The sequence below is a fragment of the Pygoscelis adeliae genome, unplaced genomic scaffold (genome assembly GCF_000699105.1).
Source record: "Pygoscelis adeliae isolate BGI_AS28 unplaced genomic scaffold, ASM69910v1 Scaffold69, whole genome shotgun sequence".
Lineage (NCBI taxonomy): Eukaryota > Metazoa > Chordata > Aves > Sphenisciformes > Spheniscidae > Pygoscelis > Pygoscelis adeliae.
The window spans coordinates 733,409-748,311 of NW_008825619.1; positions in this window are offsets into that span (position 1 = coordinate 733,409).

The following is a 14,903-nucleotide window of genomic DNA, read 5'->3' on the forward strand; positions in this document are numbered from 1 at the left end:
AAAAAAAAAAAAAAGACCTAAAATATACTAACATTTTTAAAGCTGGCTGAATAGCATAAAGCAACACAATATTTGCTTCATCAGCCAGACTGATATTTTACCATTTAAAAATTATGTTGTAAAAATTGCCACATAACAAGTTTAGGGGACTATCATAGTAAATCTTATTAAATGTTGTAAGCAAATAGTGCCATAAAAATATTTTTCCAACTCTAATGACATGCAATAACAAATTCTAACATCCTGATTGTATCCAAACCTTCTCTCTTTAAGTGATGAAACTGTAAGGCTGAAAGAGGTCTCAAGTGGCAATCTAGTTCATTCTTCTGGTCCAGGGCAGAATCATCTACGCTTACAATATCTTTGATAGATACTTTAAATTTGGTCATAAAGAAGTCTGGTAATGGACACTGCACAAACATCCAAGGCAATTCACTCCAATGTACATTATTGTTACTCTTAGAAAGTGTTTCCTAACACGTGACCTGAACCTTCCTTGCTTTGATTTTAGTCCATTATTTCTAGACAATTCACTATAGATTTGCAGAACAGATTTGTGACCTTCCTTAGGTGTAGTAATCTTTGTCTATCTGAAGTCCATTACCATGTCTTCTTTCCTTCCTCTCTTCTCAATCCTTCAGCCCATTCGACTTCTCATATTTAAGCTAAATAAATGCTGTTCTTTCACAAGTTCTCTGATCACTGAATCACAATTTTGTTTTTCAGTTGGAAACTTGCCAGTGATTTTTCTGCTTTCTGTGTAAGATGCTACCCTAAGCAATGAAATTTCCTGATTGAGGAGATTGATAACAACAGTCAAGAAACATCAAATCCAGCAAAGTCTTTGCATATGAGTAGGCATATGACAACTAGACTCCTGAATGGATTTTGGCAGTTGAATTCCAGAACGTCAAAGCAAACATAAAAGGTTGAAGGAATAAAATTCTTTATAATTAAATAAAATTTATTATGAACAATGAATAATATATTGGGAGGGACAATAGTGAGGCAAACCATTTGTATTCCAGACAAATTTTTAAAAGCAGCTTCAAAGCAACCTCTGAACTTGTTACTACTTACACAGAATTAAGAAATTGCTCCAGTCAAAGTGTCGTATCCAGGTATTGCTAATTTTGCTTCAGTTTTCTTATCTACACCTCTTGCCACACCTTAGATTTCATATATTTGCATAATTAATTTATACATATATAAATATTTGCATTCCATGTTTATCAGATTCATTATACTTAATCTACTGCTTAACAATTCTCATTCTGTTTTTGGCATAATCCTTGAGCCTCTGTTTCATTACAGGTGGAAAAAGTTTGCCAAAATTTCTGGTTAACATGGACAGAATCAAACCACAGGGTTGATCAAAATAAATTTACTACTATAGTTGGATCTGAACAGCCCAACTTTTGCTACTAAGGGCTAACAACACAGTTCTTCATATATGTTCTTCAATAGCCTTACAAAAAAAAGAAGAGTTATCTTCATAAATGAATAAGACTGGGGAAAGGTTACTTTTTAACTCAAAAGAGGGTAAAAATATTGTGAATTACATAAGCTGATGTAATGCATTCAACCAATGCATTCAAATTGAGATTGCAGCAGGAACTGATCTATCTGACCATTTTCAGAGACAGTGTCCCGCTGGATCATTTTCTCTCTTGATTGCTTTACATGTGTGAAGTTGCATTGATTCCACACCTAATAGAAACTGCTCTGTCATACAGCATCCAAGAAGATAAAGCCACTTTGAAAACTTTTTTTCCAGGTAACAAAATAGTACACAAGGTGTAATCAGCCATCAGCAAAGCAGACACAGATTTGTGTTTGCTATGCATCTGACAACTTTTTTTCCTGCAAGTATTTCACAGTACAATCTATGAAGCAATCTGCTAGATGTACAGTTTATATTCTGCTAAGGAACAGACAATGGAAGCTCTATAACCCTAAAAAGGTTGAATTTATTTTACAGGTTTTTAGTGCTCTCTGAATACTATGCGAATATTTGCCATGAAACTCTGCTTGCACAGTGGACTGGAGAATGATGCCTACAGCTGATGTCCCTGTGAGATTGCTTTGTGACTTGGGAGATTCTTTAATGTCTAATACTTTCTGAAGAAGGCAGCTTTACTGTCCACAGCAAAATTCTTCTCTAGTTTGGGTTGATAACTGTATTCAATATAGGTCTAATTAACATCACACAGTATATCTTGACGCAAATAGTATTGCCATTGTTTTGCCTTCGTTAAATAGTTCCATTGATGCAGATATGCCAATTGAGTAGGCAAATTTGCATTGTAGGCCAATCCATAAGCATCACAAAATCACATAAAACCTCTGTAGGCAGCTCAAAATGTTAAATTAACTTTAACCAGTCTGAATTCCCACTCATTTTCAACTTGAGTATTTTTACTTGCTACATAAATTCGATGAAAAATTCATATTCTTAGCCTTTCATGGTCCTGAGCTCTGAAGTATTTTGGTACTGTAATATATGTTCATCTGTTTGTCTCAACTTACTAAATGGTTTCTCTGGTTACTATTTAAATTATTCTTCCCCACCCCACCCCTCCGCCCCCCAAATCTCTTTTTAAAGTCTAACATATGGTCTAGTCAGAGAGGAAAAATATGTTTACCTATGTGACACTACCCATTAAATGTTTCAGTTTGTATCTTTCCCTGGCAGAGATGCCCTTTAAACCTTGCATTTCTTAACTTCTGACTGCTTGAGTTTGCTATTTAAAGAGCATACTTTCAAGGTATATTTTAGCATTATATTTGTGAGTTGTTGGTTACTTTTTATATAAAGGTTTTAAAAAATCATGCAAAATGTCATATCACTCATAGTAAAACTCATTAACAGGTTCTGAACTCTGGAAATTCAGTAACAAGAGACAGATATATACCAGTTGATTTGATCAGGTAGCTATGTTAACTAAAAGTTTCCTCAGAAGGAGTTTGTTTGGAGTAGAGAAAAGTTATCATACATTCCGCAGCACCTCTCAGGCATTTGGATAAGATTTGGTTTTAAACACCTAATTTAGATACCTTCAATGTTTCTGCTTGTGAGGCACATGATTAGGCTCCCATGATAGTCAGTGGAATATACTTATGTTCAGCTATTGTTTTGGCACAGTGCATTTATTTTTTCTGGAGGAAAAAAAAGATAAAAACACTTTTCACAAGACTAGGAGAATTTATTTCTGTATGCTTTTGAGGGCCTTCTTTCCCACAAGCTGCAAATATCAGAGGAGCGTTTTGTAAAAAGAGATGTAAGGCTAATATGCAAGACAATTTTTATTCTTGTAAAAAATGTATAACAAGACTTCTTAGTTCTGTGTAACAGAAAGGAACAATTTCAGGAAGCTACATAAATAAAATAATTCAGATAGTGCAGATGTGTTTGTCCAGTATTTATGAAGCATATGTTTCATATAATATATGAAAAATTTTAACTTGCTATATCAGTGACCTAGGACATCAGCAGTGTTTGGTGTGTTGCTCTCTTCTGTGCACAAGTTATAGTTCCAGCATAGCTTGTAAAACTTCAGTTTGGTGGTAGTGAGTGGAAAATGTTTTATGGATCATGGTATGAGGCCCTCTGGACTAAACATCTTTTTTTTTATAGTGTCTATGACTATGTGGAGCTAGGGTTGACTCAGATGTCCCTACGAATCACATTTTCCTAGGAGCTTGCTATTACTGTCCTCAGTTTTTAATCTGTGTTACCAGATATTTGACAGGAAAATATTCATTTCAAATACTTGAAAAGAGATTAAACAGCTACTGTTATAGATTGAGTTTGATGTGATATGTCATTGAAACATAACATATTTGTGACACAGCATGCTGAAATTCATGTGCTAAAACCACAAAGTCTGATGTTCTATTTAAATTCATCTCAGTTAACATTCCTTTGTCCATGGGAGGATACTAGCAAAGTTAATCTACTGAACAGTTATCATGCTTCACTGACTATCTGGATCCATTATATTTGCATAACTTAACATATTTCTGAAGGTGACTGAAACTTCTAATCACTTGCAAGGGAGAGAACAATGAGACTTTAAAATGGATTGTTCATGCAAAATGTAAGAAGCCTTGACAGGTAGAACAAAGTGAAAAAGATGAGTATTTTGCTGGTTTGTCTCCTCCCCCTTTTATATTACTGGTTTTTAAATTAAGGCAGTACAATGACAGAAGGGGAAAAAAGAATTTTTGCCTGCTCTTTCGAAGCTTAGGATATTGTGCTAGGGTTTTTGCAATTTTGTACTGCAATGAGTCACAATACAAAAACAATTGTAGTAATGAAATTGCATTTTGAATTGATTTTTACTATGGTTTCGTTTCTATGGAAAATGGAGGTTTTACAAATGTACTTCAAAAATTTCAGATATAGTCAATAAAAGCTGGATTCAACTTTATGCACAACATAGTGATGTGCATCTGATTCTGTTTTCTATACTTTATTCTGTAAAGTGACAATTTCCTTTTGGCCCATTAAAAAAAGCTTCATTATTTTTGGATTGTGACCTTCTGTCCATCAACGGGGGGGGGGGAGGAATTGAGAAGAGTTTTTTCCTTCCCTGTGCCAGAAATTTTAGTATTTTGATATTTGGTTCTGCTCTTAATTGGACTTGCTATATAATATAGGTGAGTAGGACATTCTCCAGGAAGATTCAGAATTTAATTTTAGTCCAAAGAAAAATTAACTACTTTTGTCACAGAGCAAATTGCCTTCAGAAAGAAACTGAGAAGTAGTAGTCTCAGAACATTGCTTAGTACAGTGACTAGAATCTTTTCATAAGAGTCCCTGTGTGCTTGCGCACAGGTGTCTCCTTCATACCTATTTTCACTTTAAGTGTAAGTTGCTGTGTACCTTTTTTTAGCCAATGAAATCCCCAGTAAGAACTATTGCATAGACATACAAGTGCACAAAAACTCAGTAAAGTATTTCAGCATCAGTAGAACAAAAAGTTATGAGAAAGTATTATATATTGTAACAAGTTGTTATATGCAGTAAGTTGTTACATGTTGCCTCCATTTTATAAAGATCTCGTAGGGATGGACCTTCCATCACAAAAGTGAGAGTTACCCTGGTTACCCTTTCTAAGAAAAAGCTGAATTTGTTCCGGTTTCTAAGACGTTCTGAGAGAATGGTATATGACTCCTAACTGGTGTGTCAGGTACTTTTTTTTTTTTGTTTATTTATTTCAGCCATGAATCTCCTTATCGTAACTGGAATTAAGGAGAAAAACATTTACTAAGAGTTCCTTCAGGTTGCATTTCAGCTACTCTCTGGAACTGCTCGTGTCTTGTGAGATATCCCATTAATGAACTATTATTTCACACTGTACTAGACTGATTTAAATTTAAAATCACAAATCTTGACAGATTCGGGTCCTGAATAAGCTGAAATCTGTTCTCCTAAAGTCCAGAGTCTATCCTCTCCTATTCTCCTTTCTCAGTCCCCTCAGAATCTCACAGTCCACCATTTCATGGTGACTACAGCCAAGGCTGCTGCTGATTACCACATCCCCAACCAGTTCTTCCTTGTCAGTGAATAGCACATCCAGCTGTGTGTCACTTCTGGTACCTGGTTGGCCCATCTATTACTTGTTTCAGCAAGTTATTCCTGACACACTCTAGAAATCCTGATGACTGATTGTGTCCCACTGCACTGCCCTTCCAGCATGAGAATCACAGTCTGTGGCACAGAGACTTCCTTCAGGTGTTTAAAGGCTTTGTCCATAACCTCAGCCTGATCTGTAATGCACTCCTACCATGATCTAGCCCTTACTGGCCTCTCTCCTGACCCTGACTCTCAAGCTCTCCGCTGACCCATTGTCTGTCCCATCAAAGAGTTCCCTGCACCCAAGCTATTCCTTCAGACACAGGCCAAGATCTTTGCCCCCTCATCTTCTCTGATGGTCTGTCCTAAAGAGCGAATACCTGTCCATTTCTCATGCCTTAGTTATTCCAACAATATTGTAGATTTGTGACTGCATGGGAGCTCTAGTTCCTCCTGATTGTTTCCAAGGCTGTGCACATTTGTGAGCATGCAGTTGGGGAGGACCTTCTTTCACCTTATTTTATCTTTACTGAGGTGTTTCTTCTTACTGTCACCCTGCACACTTTCCTTTCCACTCCTGTCCACTGACTATGGTTTGTCCTCTCCCACATCTCATTCCTGGGTTAACTCTCCTCACCAGGTTGACCAGCTCTTCCACATTCTGGTGGATCCTGTCTCTTCCTAGGAGATCCTCAAAGAGGTTCCTGTTGTCAAAAAAGCTAAATCCCTGTCAATGACACCAGCTTTGCAAACAGATGCTGACCTGCACAGTCATTCCACACATCCTCTGCGCCTTTGTGATAACATATTTAAGAAATTGTAAAAAAACACTGCACAGCAGCTGTGAGAGAGGAGTGAGAAAGTGTGAGAGAAACATCCCTGCACACACCAAAGTCAGAGACAAAGGAAGGGGAGGAGGTCCCCTAGCTGCCAGAGCAGAGATTCCCCTGCAGCCCATGGAGAAGACCACAGTGAAGCAGGTTGTCTCCCTGCAGCCCTGAGGACCACATCAGAGCAGATATCCACACTGCAGCTCATGCAGGACATCATGCCAGAGCAGGTGGATATGTCTTGAAGGAAACTGCAGCCCATGGACACCTGATGATGGAGCAGGTTCCTGGCAGGAGCTGCAGCCTGTGGAGAGGAGCACATTCATGAGCAGGTTTTCTGGCAGGAAATGTGACCCTGTGGGAGACCACGAAGGAGCAGTCCGTTCCTGAAGGATTGTACCCAGTGGAAAGGACCCATGCTGGAGCAGTTCATGAAGAACTGCAGCCCATGGGAAAAACCCATATTGGAGCAGTTCGTGAAGGACTGTATGCCATGGGCGGGACCCCACACTGGAGCAGGGGAAGAGTGTGAGGGAGAAGGAGTAGCAGAAGTGAAGTGTTATGTACTGGCTGCAACCCCCGTTCCCCGTCCCCCTGTGCTGCTTACAGGGGTGGAGGCAGAAGAGTTGGGAATGAAGGAGCAAAGTTGAGCCTGGGAATAAGGGGAGGTGGGGGGAAGATGGTTTTAGTTTTGGTTTTATATCTCGCTATCCTTCTCTATTTTTAATTGGCAATTAATTAAATTAATTTTCCCAAAGTTGAGTGTTTTACCTGTGAGCAATTTCCCCGTCCTTATCTTTTCATCTTATTTTCTTCCCTGTCCTGGTGAGAAGGGGAATTGAGAGAACAGCTTGGTGGGCACTTGGCAGCGAGCCAAGGTTAACCCACCACAGTGCCTATGTGGAAAAGTAGCAGGGACAATAGCCTGAAGTCTGGATAAGCAACGTCCAAGACCTCAGTCCCCAGCAAGCGGCAAACCTCCCCAACAGTAGGTCAGGTCAGAAAATGGAGGCCTCCCCACAGCAAGGAGTCACCCACTGCCACCACTTGCCGGTTCCTCCTGGTGCTGTCATTGGCCTCATAGCACAGCCAGCTCAGGTGCCTCTCCAAACACTGCTTTCTGCCTTTTGTCTGCTACCAGGGCCTATTCTGTAGTTGCAGATCTGTAAGTGGAGGGTTCTTTTGGTGCCGGAAGTCATGATCACCCAGCCTTTGCCATCACAGGAGTCTTCATTTGCCACCCAGTGAACACAGTCTTTGCCTGTCCCTCCTGGAGGTTCGAGCTCTCCTCTTTTCAGGGCCTCAGAGGAGATCCTGTCAGTCTCATTTACATCTCTGTTGATGCTGTGCCATCTGCTCTCCTCTTGCCACAGCTCCTTACCCTGTTGACAGACCTGGCTCCCTCAGGCAGGGACAACACCTCTGCTAGCCCCAGCTCCACAAGAGACACTGGGTGGTCCTGCGGCCCCAGGCCTGGGTGGCCTGGTCCTCCCTCCAGCATTGTTATGCTGTGCTGGGGGTAGTTGCTGCAGTTGGTGAGGACTGTCCCCTGTGGCACATCAGCCCTGTGACTGGTCAGTGTTGCTCTGCCTTCAGCAGCGTATCCAGCTCCTTTCCATGCCCACATACTGATGTGTCTGTTAGCTGCCTCCATTTGTGCTGCTTTTATTGCCCTTTTACACCTTAAATCAAAGGACTCTCAGTCAGATCTGCAGGTGCCAAATCTTTGCTACAGTCTGAGATAGATATTATTTTTTACTAAATTATTGAATCTAAGATTCATTTTCCTACTTCTGCTTGCACATGTAAGGATGTAAAATGTTTCACTTTGAATGATTAAACTGTACTGAATTGGGGCCACATTTTCCTGGAGCAATACATCCCCATTTATTAAAATCCATTTGATCCAGTTCATTGTATATCTATTGCCAGTTCCTACCTTCAATATAATGTCCCCTACGTTTGTAGAAATCACTGTTTCAGGCCATTATAATTTACATAAGCTTTTAGGACATAAGAATTTTGTCCCTGATCTGTATAAGTTCTGAAACAAATCAGGAGAAATATAGCCAATATAAAATAATTTTACTTTTTTGAAAAGAACAAAAAATTATTGTTAGAACATGGTGAATACTATAACTAGCTTTTTATTGTTTGCATAATCATTCCTTTATCATTATTTCTATTATTACTCCTCTTGGTTATACAGTGAATGAGGGGAAAGTGAAGCAGAATGACTTATAATATAACTTTATGACATAATCTTGATATTTGTACACAATTCATAATCATGTCACTCAGCTCTGTTGGACAATCTCACATATTTATCTCTATTAAATATACTTAGTGATATTATTACACATATATTTAGTCATTTCCTTAACTGGTAAGTACAGCTGATTGAAAGTTTTTCATATCTTCTATAGCAATATACTAAATCCATATTTTTAAAATATTTCATGGGAATGTAGTAATTACATCAACATTTTCTAATATAACATGTCAAGATAGTTTGTTCCAATGCAGCTTAAACAAATATTGTGTATGGGTAGGCAATTTTGAAGTATTTTGTTTGGCAATAACCCTTTTCTCCTCCTTAAGTTCTTAAATCTTTAATCTTGATTAGTACCTAAGCAGCATTTTAAAATTCCAAAACCTCAGAAGAAAATATTCTATGTTTCCAGCAGTTTTATCTTTTTAAAAAATGCTCAGCAGATTTAAAATAAATAAATAAATAAAAAAGAAATTTGTCTTCCTATTTCTAGATGAATTGTTAGATACTCTGAGGAGTGAGAAGTCTGTTTACACACAATCAAGCATGTAAAAGCACTGTAATCTAAATGGAAGAAATTGATTTGTAGTGCTGCATGAGCCTATTGATTTTCATTCTGACAAAAGAAAATAGTCTCACTGTCTACAGTCAACAGGAAATGAGGTCCCTTCTCTGACTTTAAGTGTATACTTCAATGATCTGATAAACACATAATCTCTTCAGCAAGCAGATGCCATCACCTAAACTACAAAAAACCTCCAAACAGCAACCCAACAATCACACCAGATACACTGTGCAGCATTACTCACTGCCATCGTCATCACTGCACCTTTTTACGTTGAGAAGAGCTGAAGGTGATTGAAATGATGAGTACTTCAAATCATGGCAAGCAAGTGGTAAGTTTGTTACATACAATATAGTCAATGATTTACTGTTTGTAGATTTTGTTGGTTCTGTCAGGTGATGAGGCTTTCTAGAGTTCTATAACATAGGTTTTGAAACTTAGCAAACATGTTTGACAAATTTAGGAGCAGTGTAATGTGGCTAACATCTGCAAAGACTAATGTAGTCACAAAGGGAAACAGTCAACTTTGCAATGTCTAAATTTAAATGACCTAGGAAAAGCAGTCAAATATTATGTTGTGTTATTGTTGTGTTAGTGTTGGTATGTACTGTCCAAGATATAGGTGTCTAAATCAGTCTGTCCTTCACAGAATTTTGAGATGATGGTCCTTCTTTTACCCTTTTTCTTGATAGCCCACTTGTTACAGCACTCGTGTATTGGTTTGAGTCTTACTCCACTGTATTTGGATTTGAGTGAAGGTTCACCATCTCAGAAGACAAAGCACTGGCAAATAAGTGTTGCAAATGTTTTTGAGTCTAATCTGGTGAAGCTGCTTCCTTTTGCCTAAATATTTTGTTATTCTTTTAATGAAAAGCTCAAGGTGGCAGTCAGACTCTGAAACATTCCTTGTGAATACACTTCAATGACATCTTAAAAATTTGCCTTTTAATATTTCTTTCTTTTGAAATATCTATAAAAGATCTAAACTCCCTGTTAGATTGCTAATTGTGATCTTACTAACAGTCATCTTAATGAGTAACCAAGAAGTGCTTTTAAGACATACCCTAGCTGTCTTTATTAGACTTAACATACAAAAAAAAACCCCCAAACCACTAAAAACCCAAACAAACACCACCCCACAAAAAGAGAACACAGCACCAGAACATAGTGTGATCAATCTACCAAAAATATATATAATTTCCAAGCCTACCATTTGAGTTGGAAACTATGTTCGTTACCACAACTTGGGGTGTTCTAACTACACCCACAGTAGATTTTTAGTTTGTTTTGTGTAGTTCAGGATTATCAGCAATATGTATCCTGTTAAATTTAAATACAGGTTAGACTGTACTTAGTCACAAGGTTTTTTATTACATTGGATATTTTTGGAAGGTTTGTTATTTGGCTCTTTTTTATGTAGACCTATGACCTTTCACATGTATGAAATTACAGTTAAATGATCCGTTTGCACATCAAAATCTCTAATTTCTTCCCTATGTTGAGCAGAATACAGAAGAAAGGTCAAACAAGTTTCCAGTTCTACATTTCAAAGTACAAACCAACATCTGTTTCCTTAATAACTGGATAAATAGGGATGTCCAAGTCCCAAGAGGGGATTTTTTAAAAATTTTTTTTTAAACTGTAGATGAAATAGCTGTAACAGTATTATAGCCAGGGATGAAGAAAAGTAACACTGGACTAAGATTAACACGAGTCCTTTAAGCACATCAGTATCATTTTGTCAGCCTTTTGTTATCTGACCAGGAGTCAATGAACAGGTCTGAAATATTTAGTCTGAAAACTAAATATTTTATGGCTATTTTATAAATAGCTGTGTTTAAAACAAAGAAACAACACTCCCTGCTCCCCCCCCAACCCCACAATGGTGTAGCTTTTTTTCAAATTGGAGTCATCCTCTTCAGAGCATTGAATGTCAGAGGTTTCTTCTGAAACTGACCCAAAGAGGTAGTGAGGTTTCTACTGCCTATTATACTACTTTGAGTCCATTCTACAAATACTTCTCGTTCAATTTCACATAAATTAGGTCACAGTTTCACTAGCAGCATTGCCTTTATTTTAATTTCTTATAATTTGAATTTTAAACTCAAGATACCCTCAAAAAGATAATGAGTTGCCATTAGAGAAATGGTCAAGTCTGCTGCATATTTTATGAATGAAGGATTAATTTTCCTAGTCTGTGATCATTAAATAAATATGCATACAGTTTTAGTTGTGAACCTTCAATATCCATATAAAAGGTAACAGAACTATTACAGTAATAATGTGATAACAATTACATTATAACTTCTAAATTATTATCAGATCACTATTACCACTAATGAAACTAGACTATCAACTACCAGGCTTGAGCCCAAATATGAGGTGCTGCACAAAGTATCTAAAATAAGTGCTATTAAGTGCCAAAATAAAAATATAAAATAAAAAATTAATCAATGAAAATAGATAGATGACTTTGTAGGCATTTGGAGGGAAATTTTGCCTGTTCCAATAGTTCCCGGGGACCTAGATTAGTATCTGTACACGGTGCTGTACAGTGTTGCCCTGATGGACCTGCAGCTAAAGGAGAGCTCGGTAATTTCCATTATGGTATGATTGACTATGGCATACATATTCCCACAGGATTTGATCCAATTTATTTGCAGACAAACTAGTCAACCTGCTAGCTTCTAGCACATCCTCAGAAAATAGTCTAAGGTTTCAGGTGTAACTGTGGCTGGCCTTTCAATGGCACGACATAGTCCATCAGAGACAGCGGGAAAGTGAATTATTGCTGCTGCAGAGCTGTCTCCACTCCAAGATCAGCTAAAACCAACAGGACTGACAAAGTCTTCCATCTGCTTTATTTTCCATGGATGTTCAGGAAGACTTTTTTCTCACTTTGGGATTCAGTTTTATCCTTCTTTTTAATTTCCTTGAATTTGTTGCCTTTGCTTGAAATTAATTACTTTCTTTTCCATCAGACTGTTCATCACCAGTGCCTTAAAGGGCTCTGGATCATAGTCTTGATCCCAAATGTGGACTTGGCCTCTATGAAAGTATTTTATGTACAGTTCTTTTCTGAGAATCTCCATATTTGATTTCTTACATGGATAGTGATCTGATATTCATTATTAGTTTCAGGATCAGGTTTCTTCAAGATCAGAGAGAAAATACAGAGAGAAATGGATTTTTACTTAAAAGATTAAATCTAGAACATACAAAGCTTTGAAGGATCTGTAAAAGATTCATGTTAAATGGACATACTTACTTGTTCAAGCTGAACAATGGAACTAAACAGCCTGGCTTAATTCCATTGAGCCCAAGTCCATGCCAAGGGGAGGGGGGGGGAAGTTTGAGCTTCATTTCAATATAAACTAACACCCTTGTTCAACTTCATTTAAAATCAGTTAGTATTTCCCAGCCCCCAACTTTAACAAACTGTCCAAATTTTGAATTTCAGTAATTCATTAAAATAAAATCACAATCAGTTCATGTTACATTTATCAGATTCATATATGGCAGGTACCAAGACTACACATCAAAATTTCTTAGACTTTTCAAATAATTATTCAACTATAAAATTGATACAATTTCTACTAGCTTAATGTACCATTTAACTCATAGTTTTATGGCTGCCTCTGAGACCCTTTTGAGGCGAAATATTAATTCTACCTAATAAAATTCTCATGTTCTGTATAATATATTGACTATCAACTTTTGTAGGGTGAAGTATTCTTATGGGTTTGTTTTTTGTTTCTTTGTTTGTCTATTTTTTCTAGATACTTTCTACAAAAGAGATAAAAAGAGAAGTAGTTAATCCATACAGTAGATTTCTGCACTTGCATTAGAATACAGAGTTCTAAATTCACACGGAGTGTGAAGTTGACCTTTATCATTACACTATATCATCTGATTCAAATAATAGCATATGCTGTAAAGTAAACATTGCAAATAAAATAGAAAATTTAAAGCCACAAATATGTGATGCTGGAACTAGTGCTATGCAACATCTCATCTGAAAACTTCAGATTCCTTTTCCAAAGTCACTTAGACTTCTCCATAATGACTACAGTATGAAAGCTTGTGCTATATGGAGTCTTTATGTTAGATTTTCTTTGCTCTTTTTATCCAAGTTGGCAATAAGCATATCATTCATAAACAATTCAAGGTAGCAGATTTGTTCCTATTACTTCAAAAAAGGCTCCAGGTGAACAGAGTTTTTTCTTTACACAATTTTCATTTTAGAAAAACAACAAGTTTACAAAAAATATCAGTTACAAGCACAAAACAACCACTTCTTAACTTAAAAAAAAAAAAAATAGAGCTATCTTGTCCACAACCATGGGAAATAACCATAATTAACCATACTTAAACGAGAGAAATTGTTTAAGTAGTGAACTATTGGTCTGACATATCTATTACTGTGATTCAGTCTGTTAGAAAGAGACTTCTTAAATATAAAATACTAGAATAACAAAGAGAGAGAATGAAGAGAAAAAAGAGGATAATTAGAAGTCTAGACATCTGGGAAGAAAAGAGGCATACTGTAGATATTCCTTATTAAGTGAAATTTATTCACCAAAAATATATGTTGTAGGCTTAAATAGGTTAACTGGGAATTCACCTGTTTTGATGTTTCCTGGAAGAATGATCATCATACATGTAGAGAAGATCTCGGTCTTATGAGATTGTGGACTCCTTTGAAGATTTCCACTGTTGGTAAAGATTATCTAATGGTCTGTAACCACAAGTATCAAAATATGTGAGTGCACATGTGCTTATGTGCACATACCTGCATTTGATTTCAGGGGGCTTGAACCTATGAGTGTAAACTCCAGTGAAAAACTTTAATTGCTCATCTGATGCTGACAGTGATCAGCCTTCTGTCAAACAATTTGGTCACAGAATCGTGCTCAAAGATGATTAAATGTTTTGGGGAAGACAGTGTCTGTGAGCTACGATCAAGTTGATCTTTTTCTTCCTCTGAGACACTGTTTAGGGATTTTTTTTGTGAAAAAAAAATTGAGACATAGGTTTAGAGAAATCGAAAGGTTAAGCATCTTTTTATGTGGCATATGATATAGAAATACACGGTGCTAGCACAGTGCTAGTACTTCCAATTTATTTTATGGTGGTGTACATTGAGATATATTAGTTTATCTGAATAAAATCTCCATAATGTTCTTTGGTTGGTTTTTTGTTTGCATTTTTTTTTTACCAAATAAATTTGGTTGTGAAATGAAAACAGTCAAGATGGAGAAAGTGTACAAAAGATATAAGGTATTTTATAACATATGTAAAATTCTATCTAATGTAGTTATACTATCTATCTAGTTTTATATTTTAAGTTAATAATTCAACCATTTCAACCTTTAATTTAAGTCAATAATTCAATGGTCTTTATTCAAGCTAATAAGATATTATTTCTTACCTATGGGGAATGTATTTTGTGTAGGGATATTCATAACAGACTTCTCATATATCAATATCATGTGACTTCCATTACTAATATAAGATTGTTAGAATTTACCTCTAGTTAGTAATCAAATATAGATCAAAGAAGCTCTTACTTCTTTTACTTAACATATGTATATAGTTCATCTGAGTTAAACAGGACTATTGACAAGAATAAAACAGTAAGTTTATAGAGAATTG